General features: G+C 41.2%; 1 protein-coding gene across 1 annotated transcript in view; it reads left to right on the forward strand.

Annotated features, from left to right (window-relative positions):
- The window catches only part of MSI1 (musashi RNA binding protein 1), a 91,314-nt gene extending 85,263 nt beyond the window's left edge, over positions 1-6,051 (forward strand). The window contains exon 14 of the mRNA XM_030219842.1: positions 5,908-6,051. The gene's annotated coding sequence lies outside the window, so the exon portion shown is untranslated. The remainder of the gene's footprint in view (positions 1-5,907) is intronic.
- Positions 6,052-10,091: the final 4,040 nt, after the last annotated feature.

Here is a 10,091-nt window from a genome sequence, read left to right on the forward strand (position 1 = left end):
CGAGGCAGAATGAGCGGAGCCTGGAGTTGGCAGTGGTGGAGAAGGGTACTGAGAGGAGGGATTTATCCTGTGAACGGAGATTACGGGCGGGAACGTAACGGGAGATGAGGGTAGAAAGATAGTGAGGGGCAGCAGACTGAGTGCATTTGTAGGTAAGAAGGAGAAGCTTGAATTGAATGCGGTATCTGATCGGAAGCCAGTGAAGTGACCTGAGGAGAGGGGTGATATGAGTATATCAGTTCTGGCGGAATATGAGACGTGCAGCAGAGTTCTGAACAGACTGAAGGGGGGATAGATGGCTAAGTGGGAGGCCGGTGAGGAGTAAGTTGCAGTAGTCCAGGCGAGAGGTAATGAGAGCGTGAACGAGAGTTCGGGTGGTGTGTTCAGAGAGGAAAGGGCGAATTTTGCTGATGTTAAAGAGGAAGAAGCGACAGGTCTTGGCTATCTGCTGGATATGCGCAGAGAAGGAGAGAGAGGAGTAAAAGATGACTCCGAGGTTGCGGGCAGATGAGAAGGGGAGGATGAGGGTGTTATCAACTGAGATAGAAAGTGGAGGAAGAGGAGAAGTGGGTTTTGGTGGAAAGACGATAAGCTCGGTTTTGGACATGTTCAGTTTCAGGTGGCGGTTGGACATCCAGGCAGCAATGTCGGATAAGCAGGCCGATACCTTTGCCTGGGTCTCCGCGGTGATGTCTGGTGTGGAGAGATACAGTTGGGTGTCATCAGCATAGAGATGATACTGGAAACGCCCGAGAATATCTTTTGCTAAATTGACGCTGGACAGGGCTCAGGGGGGACTTCGCCTACCTGATCTGCGGGCTTACAATGTCGCTTCGCTTATGCACTAGATCCATGAGGCTCACTTGGGGGCCAGTTTCTTCTCCCCTGTTGACTTTTGGGCAAGCTGGTGTGCACCTTATGACCCATTTGTTGTACTAGAATCTCGGCATCCCCGGAGGCTGGGGGAGCTGAGGGGGGAATCCTTTTTTGGCTGCGGTGCAGTGCACTTGGAGGTGGTGGAGGGAGCATGGCGGAGCGATGAGAGGGTTGGGACCCTTTCTAACTCTGACATTGACTTTCCCGCGGGTATGGAGGCTTCTGTGTTTAGACAGTGGAGGAGAGGCGGGTGTCAGTACTTGGGACACTTTAGACAGTTGGGAGGTGAGATCTTTTCCTCACTCGAGCAAGCTAGGCGTGCATGGCAAATCCCCAATTCACAATTTTTTGCTTTCCTTCAGGTGAGAGACTACATTTTGGTAGCTGAGCGTAAGCAAAGAGGGCAGGCAACCTTTACGCAATTGGATTATGTGTTTTACAAATTTCCCCTGGCTTAAAACTGACATAATGGTACCAGCTGATTCGTACCACCAGGAACAAGGACATAATAGATCATGTATCAGAGGACATGTTGGGGGCAACATTCGGGAGTTGCGGCACTCCAGGACATCCAAAATCGTATCATGCATAGACATCACCAAACAAAAAGCGAGAGTCATGGGGTTATGGGCAGATGATACGTGTGTCAAATGCAAGGCGCATGTGGGCACTTTTCTACACTCTTTTATGGAATGTAGCACTTTGACACCACTTTGGTTGGGTGCTCTTGGGACTATTGAGTGGTCCTGAGTGGTCATATTCGGCAATAATGTTGGGCTGCGCGGCTACTCTCAGAGATCATGGGTTGGGAGAGGCACAATGTAAGTTTATTCTGGTAGCCACCTTACTTGTTAAAAAATGCATTCTACAGGCCTGGGCAGACAGCACACCCTCTTCAATAGTTGCTTGGTACGGCCTCATGCGCGAAATGGCCAGTTGGTTGTGGAGCAGAGTCTCTTCTTTGCTTATGGCAGAGCATCAAGCTGAAGATGCTACTCTCTGATAGTCATCCTAGTCACGTGGGTGAGGGTTGAAAGGGGGTGATCCCGATTCCGTCAGATATTAATGGGCAGGGGCTGCTTCCTAAAGATGTGGTGAATGGACAGTGGGGGGGAGGGGAGGGGGCATTTTAGTTCAAAAATTGAGTCAGAGATGAGTCTTTTATGTTCTATTTCCTTCTGAATAGTGTGTGTTACACATAGGCTAAGCAACTATTTGCAAATGAATATCTTTTGTAGTGGCAGCAATGTGTTCTTACGGCTTACCTTTTATAAATGTCAATGTTGTACTGACTTAATAAAGACATTTTCCAAAAAAAAAAAATGTTTTATGTGCATCTCAAATGCAAACAGCCTTTCTAAAATGACCGCTGATATGATTGTTTTATTGGTTCTTGATATAGAAATCAAATAAGAAAAATAACTAAAAACCTAAGAGCTCATAATAATAATAACAATAATGATGATGATGGAGAACAAAAGATATCCAAGGATCAACAACAGGAACTGAAACAGATCAAGTAAAATAAAACATTACAATAATATTAAGCCTCTAAAACTTTAAAGGAGGAATCTTTTAAACATTTTTAACTGAAATATGAAACAATAAGAATTAAAATGTTGAATATCCAAAGGAAGCTTGTTCCACTGATTATTCGCATTTGTCATCCATATTTTCCTAAACTTTGTTGTACACTTGTTCATATCACATAACAGCAAACCGTATACCCTAGATGTCAAATCAAAAAAATTTTTTTTAACCTTCAAGATTGTTTTTTCCAAATTCAGCAAGGGTGCTTTTTACAAAGCGGTGGTAAGCCCAACTCGGGCTTACCGCTCACTAAACAGGAAGTACCACCGGGCTACTGCAGCCCCATGTACCGGTTACTGCCAGGTTGGCGCAGGTAAGGGCTCTTCCCCTCCCCCCCTCCCCCCACCCGAAATGGCTGTGCAACAAGTGCTTTATTTATTCATTATTTATTTATGACATTTTTAGCCCACATTAGCTTGAGTGTGACTCAGGTTCAATGTGGCTTACATCAAACAATTAAATGATTACATATTAAAAATTACATAAACAGATTATAAAGTACAATAAATAATGCTATAACATTGGCTTTGTAAAACAAATATAACATATGAAATTGTATGGATGGATAATGTTCAAATAGAATTCTTTGTTTTCCGAAAAAAAATTAGTTTTCAGTAGGTTTCTGAAGGACAGGTACATATAAGTATATAAGTAATGCCATACTGAGAAAAGACCAAAGGTCCATCGAGCCCAGCATCCTGTCCCCAACAGTGGCCAATCCAGGTCAAGGGCACCTGGCAAGCTACCCAAACGTACAAACATTTTATACAAGTTATTCCCGAAATTGTGGATTTTTCCCAAGTCCATTTAGTAGCGGTCTATGGACTTGTCCTTTAGGAAACCATCCAACCCCTTTTTAAACTCTGCCAAGCTAACCGCCTTCACTATGCTCTCAGGTAATCATCTGTGCATTTAATTGTTTTTTTGTAGAGAATTCCAAATTTTAGTGCCTTGATATGAAAAACTGGCATTGTGAATTGTTTTATAGATTACATTCCTACAAATAGGGAAATGCAGAATGAGATATTCTCTGGATGATGATACAGCATTACGTGGGGGGTAATTCAAGGACCAAATTAAGGATTATGATCTGTTGTCTTTGTTAAAGGTGTATAGTATAGAAACTGCAGAATTGGGAAGTAAACTTACTTCCTTAACTTGCCGCATGGCCATTTCCTGCAGAAAAGAAAGAGTACCCCTTTACCAGCTGTGGTAAAAGGGGGCCTCAGTGCGCATCAAAAACACACGCCGACACCAGCACAGGCCCCCTTTTGCTGCAGCTTGGTAAAAGGGGCCCCAAATGACCTACTACACATAGGAACACAGTAGTTGATAATAGAAAAAAAACATCAATGGGCTTGTCCAATCTGGCCACTTATTCTTATCTATGTTGCTAAGGCTGTATCCCAGCTGTCAGTGTAGACGTTTGACAGCTTGTAGACCATTCCTCTTTAGCAAAGTCAGTTTTTGTTGTCTTCTTTGGCTCGCTTCCAATTTAGATAAATAAGCATGTAAGCTCCCATACTTAATCCAATATTCAATCTTCTCATGACTTAACTACCAAGCTTTGAAATAATCTAGACAGCTACCAATACTAGTAAGACTGTTACCTGCTGATTTGGCCTCCTAGGTACCTGCCTTGTTGGATAGTACCCAGTCACCATGAAGGTGCCGGAATAGACCTACTTGGTTTCTGGGTAGTTGTAGCTTGCTGGTACCTATAATGATACCGGCAGTTTTGCTAGGTTGTGCTTTTGTTATCTTTCCATTTGACTCTGTTCTGAGAGAGTGAAGGGTGGTCCTACCACTCTTATATACAGTGGGACAGTGACCTAAGATAAAGAGAACTGGGCCCATCTGGTGCAATGCCACAGACACCAATCTCTAGCTTTCCTTCACTTGCGCTAATTCTATACTTTTGGAATTCTGGTATCATCACCCATCTCCACTGAAAATCCATTTCATATATCCACTATCCTTTCTGTGAAGAAATGTTTTCTGATGTTGCTTCTCTTGTCTGCCTCCTGGTCTAGAGCAGTCTTTCCTCAGAAAAAGGTATGCTTTTTTTCTGATCTATTCCTTTGATGTGTATGAATGTCATTATCATATCTCCTCTCTCTTTTTTTACCTGGGTTCACTAGATTCTCTTATCAATGAGACTTTAATTGTATTTACTGGATAAGGGTTGGTCAGTAGCTTTAAAGTGATTCTGTAAATCTGAGCATTTGTGATTTTACTGTTGCCTGCATAGCTCTGCTAGTGCTCCGGACACATACCTGCTTCTGTCAGCAGAACTCTGAAATCTTGAGTTACTGTAGGGAGAAAGGCAGGGACTTGACCAGGAATTGCGAGAAATCCCAGATACTCTGTGGATTTCTGATCCAGAGCAAAGGAAGATTTTATTATTGAATGGTTGAAGCTCCAAACATGATTGTATTGTTTGAGGCCCATCATGATATTGAATGGGTTCAATCCAAGATGGAGCGGCTCCACATGGAAACCCTGTGCTTAGAGAGAATGCAACTGCCAATGAAAAGAAAATTACACTAATTCTTTTCACCGAGTTTTGTATTCAGTTCCTGAGGAGTATTGTTTAAATATTTGAAAGCTCATCTGAATGTAAATATACTGAGGCAGAAAGTGCTGCTGTGTAAATCCTCATCTGTTCCTCATGTAGACATCACACTGAACCATGGGATGCAGGGCTGTAGTATAAAAAGGGACTTCAGGAAAAATAAACACAATTAAAGTAAGATCCGCTCAGCCACCATCCATATAACCATAAGGCAATATCAGTGACTAATTATATAGCTATAAGGTGATGTACAACTACTACTACGTTTTGTTTCTATAGCTCTACTAGACATACACAGCACTGTACACAAACATGTAAGAGACAGTTCTTGCTAACCAAATATTTTTTTTTTAATTGTTACATTTGTACCCTGCGCTTTCCCACTCATGGCAGGCTCAATGTGGCTTACATGGGGCAATGGAGGGTTAAGTGACTTGCCCAGAGTCACAAGGAGCTGCCTGTGCCTGAAGTGGGAATTGAACTCAGTTCCTCAGGACCAAAGTCCACCACCCTAACCACTAGGCCACTCCTCCACTCCACTATGCAGTTTATATTAGGCCTAAATTAAGCCACATAGCTATATGTATAGTGGCTGAATATCACTACTATCCATAGAGTTAACTGGAAGAACCATACTCCACCCCTGCCGAGATGGTCTGTAAGAATTTTCAGCAACACTATCCAGATAATGCCTCTGAAAATTGGTGGATAAGGCACATATGTGTATAGATAAGTGCTATTGAATATGACACCCTCAGAAAATATATTAGGGGATGACATAGGAGACCTAAAGGAGGAAACAGCAAACTAAGAAATAAGGTTGTTTTGTCATGTAATATAATAGCCTGCTACTTGTGTTCCCGCAGAGTCCTGTTGAGGGGAAACCCCTCTGTGTCCTGTCTGGAGCATCTCACCTCTCGAACCACAAGACTTTTATTTATTTTACTAGTTTGACTTGTTTTGAAGGGTTTTTTTTTTCTTCTTTTTGTTACTGTTTTTGAGAGTTGGTAGAAGCAGTGCAGAACGGATTTCCTGGCTATGGTAGCTGAAGTAATGAAGTTGTATTTTTATTTTGTTTGAAATGATTTTGATTATTATTCAGAGTGTCATCACAAGTTGTCAGAATGTAACCTGGTACTGAAAGGAAAGAGCAGCATAAGGACTGATCTGTTTTTTTAATAACTTTATATGGTTTTATCTGTATATGTCAGCTTTTTAAAATTGTTATACTCAAAAAGAATTTGAAAATATGAAGATCACTACAGAACAAAACATTTATATTTTGCTAAATGAGAAACACTTAAGAGCTGAAAATATTTTTTCTTTAATTTGGATTTTTTGTTCTCTGTAAAATATGTAAATATTACAAGCTGGACTTTCAGCGTAAAACTCTTCCTTCTGCTAGAAATATAGATGACAAGCCATTTTCTAGAAGCTTCCAGCAAAATCCCCTCAGAAGACTGGTTCCCCCCTCCTTCCCGAATAATTAACAAAGTTGAGGGGACGGAGCCTCATCTGACATGCCCTGCCAGGAGGAGAGTGGACTGTGCCTCACACATTCTGCAAGTGCCATGCCTCAAATGTCCCATAGGAAGCCAAGACTGACATACTGTGCCTGGAATCACATCTAACATGTCCAACATGTTCAAGCACATATGATAAACACAGAAGAAAGAGAACTAAATGCAGGTCAACTATAGTATTAGATTCTTAGATGGTTTGTCAGCATCTGTGATCATTTTTAAATGATGTTTTAGAAGCAATATCAACCTTGGTTCAGCCATACATTGGAGGCACTGCATTTTTATAAAGACATTTTAATCAAATGACTTCATTACATCTCCTTCCCTTCATCACACACAAAGAAAGGTGCTGTCAAATTAGGTAATCTTATTGCAAGTGTATTTTCTGGGCCTGCCTTCTGACCCCCTTATAGGCCTATCAGGGAAGTGCTTGGGAACATGTCTCTCCCAGATTGAATCTTTGGGGCTTGGAGTACTGCTGAAGATAGAAATTGATCTCTAGCAACATGAATTATCAAGGCATTTCTCCTCCCGAGGGTGCATAATGCTACTGTACTGTATAATTGCTGGAAGCATTTCATAATGTTGAACTATCTCTTGAATTCCTTATGAACTCTCCAACTTCCATAACTTTGGGATGGGGGCTTCTTATGAATATGGCTTTCAACCTTCAGATGATTAACAATTAGGCAGCAAAAAGCAGCTGTAATCAAAGCAAAAACACAGGTCTCAACAGCTACACAAATTCAGAGAACCATCAGCGCCTTTACCTGTAGGAAGGGTAGTAAATTCTCAAATAGCCCATTTATTTACCTGAATAAATGGCTCTTGGAATTGCCCTCTGCGAGGTCAATTTTCAGAGGTATTTCCATGCAGAAAACAGGATTTTCTACATAGAAATGGGAATTTTTTAAATTGTCTTCCACATAGGTGGGTACAATTTTGTGCATATAACCAAGATACATATAATTGTACCTACATGTCAGGAGGCCTTTGCAGCTGAGGTTGGAGTGGAGAGTGCATTTATGCACAAACTTTTGTATTTCAAAAAGTATGCATAAGTTTGCACAGGAAAAATACCCACACAAATAGCAGATGTAGATTTATTGCATATCTTACCATCAATTTGAAAACTGTTGTAAATCTGAATTAAAAAGTCCTCAGAGTCTTCACATGAGACACATTGTTTGAAAGCTGTCTCCATTATATTTTGTTCTTTGTGTATGCAGTATATTTAACAAACTTTAATTTCCTTGTCATCCATTCCAGACCAGGCCAGAATGAATGGGTTATGTCCATTCACTAGCGTAAGGAGACAGAGAAAATATAGTGACAAGTACTTCACCGCTTAAGGGTATTGTGCAGCCTGGAATGTCCAGTACTTTTCTCTGTCTCCTAACGGATATTTGATAGATCATGCAGCTCCTGACTCGGTGGTTTCTGGGAGCTAGTTGAGCAGGAGGTTTTGGCTGGTGGTCTTTGCACATTTGTGCACTTTGTTACTGAGCATGGTTGACATCCGATGGTCTTGAGTCTCTCATCTCCCAGCATTGGGTCCCTCCCCCCTTCCAGCTCTACTAACTTTGGGAGTGTTATGAGGCTGAAGTTTATCATCAACTTCGAAACATCTGTCACAGTCTTCAGAACAGCAAGTATACAGTTTAACTTATTTACTATTTCTGCTGAGGTAGCCTGACTTTTATTTCTGTGATTTTTTTTTCTTGTAAAATGGGCTTCCACTGCATTAAGGAAACTGTAGTAGTGTATGTTGCTAATGGTTGCAGTTCGGTGAGAGGCTTCCTCATTTAGACTCAGGTTTTTTGAGCAGAACAACATTTCAGTGGGGCTGTTCTCCTTTTCCCACTGGCAGCTGCTTCTCAACCATGGCCATTTCCACATTTCCTAGCTGGTGTGTCTTCCCCCTTCTGCTGGGGTGCTGAATTATTTCTTTTTTTTTTATTTCTGCGGAGTTTTTCTGTTTAAGCCTAACTCCTCACTCCCCCCCCCCCCCCCACACACACACAAAAAAAGCAGCATTCCGGAGTGGTACATTTTTGTTAAGATGCTGGCAGCTGCATTTGTCCCATGTCTTCCCGTGCATTTTATTTTGTGTCTTTAAGCTTCTTCAGCTCTATGGCTGTAATCCTCCCTTTGGTTGGAATTTACCAAGCTGATCCATTTTTTTTTTTATTGCTAATGCTGTGGTAGCACCAGTTACCTAGAACTACACAGCATCTACTGGCAGTTATCATCAGAGGAATTTTGCTTCAGTCCTTGGTGCAGTCAACTTTGCCTCATGGGTTCAGCGTGAAATTTCAAATGAATTCAGCACTGGTTTCAAGCACATGGACTGCACAGTAATTTCTGTCTTCTTTTCCTTGGGCTATATTGCTGCATAGGGTCAGCTGTTTTCTCAGTGACACAGTAATGACTTCCTTAGCTGTTATACAGTACATTAGCCTTTTTTCTGCTGTGTGGTGCCACTATCCTAATTTTCTTTGCTGTGTAGAAAGCTGAGTAATGGCAGCATCGTCATCGTATGCTAAACATAGTGATCTCCTGTACTCCAAAGAGTTGGCTTGGTTCTTGTGGCTTTGAGCCAGCTACCCTATATGCTGCATCATGCCTTGGCAACTCTCTCTCTCTCTCTCGTTCTGCTTAAGGGCAATACCTTGGTACCTTGCGTGATAGCGAGTGAACTGCAAGTGCCAGTTTTTTGCAGACTGCAGTCTGGCAGCACATTTTACATCATGGGGTGGTAGCATCCTTATTGATGCATTGTGGCATCATTTCTATAGTTGCATTTGCCAGCATTCTAGTAGGCTGCTTCTTGGCATACTGTAAGCAATATTATAATTACAATAAAATTTCTATTCCACTATAAACCATCATTAGATCACTGCAGGTTACAATATAAAATAAGAGCTAGGCCAGCACTAGGAAGAATACAATATTTCTACCAGAATTAACTAAATCCATCACAAATAATTTCAGTAGACTAATTTAGATATAGAGCAACTACGTAAGTTTTTAATAACTTATGAAACTTCAAATAAGACAGTCTCAACTCCAAAGGAAGAATGTTCTAGCATTGTGCTGAACAGTAAACAAAGCTCCTGGTGGCAGCAATTCTGCTTACTGCATGGTGGCTCTAATTAATTGGCCAAAACTTTTTTTTCTTTTGAAGGATGGGGGTACCCAGGCACAAACAAATTTAAACAAACCCAGCATCCCAATAGTTTGCAATACTTTTAAAGCATTCAGAGCAGATTATATATAAATTCAACGACCTCAGTGGGCAACTTAAGAGCCAGAAATACTCTTGGCTCGCCTTGCCCCCTCACTGGTCTGTGATGACTTTAAATTTTTACTTAAACGTTACTTAAACTTCATATTAGATGCAATTGTCCAAATATTTCTGAGAACTTTTTCAGCTTTTTATAAAATGTAATGCTAATTAGCTACTTAGCTTATCATTTTCAAATTGTAGGACTGCTGGCCGACATGCTGCATGATTTGCATTCAGT

Source organism: Microcaecilia unicolor, chromosome 11 (assembly GCF_901765095.1).
Source record: "Microcaecilia unicolor chromosome 11, aMicUni1.1, whole genome shotgun sequence".
Classification (NCBI taxonomy): domain Eukaryota; kingdom Metazoa; phylum Chordata; class Amphibia; order Gymnophiona; family Siphonopidae; genus Microcaecilia; species Microcaecilia unicolor.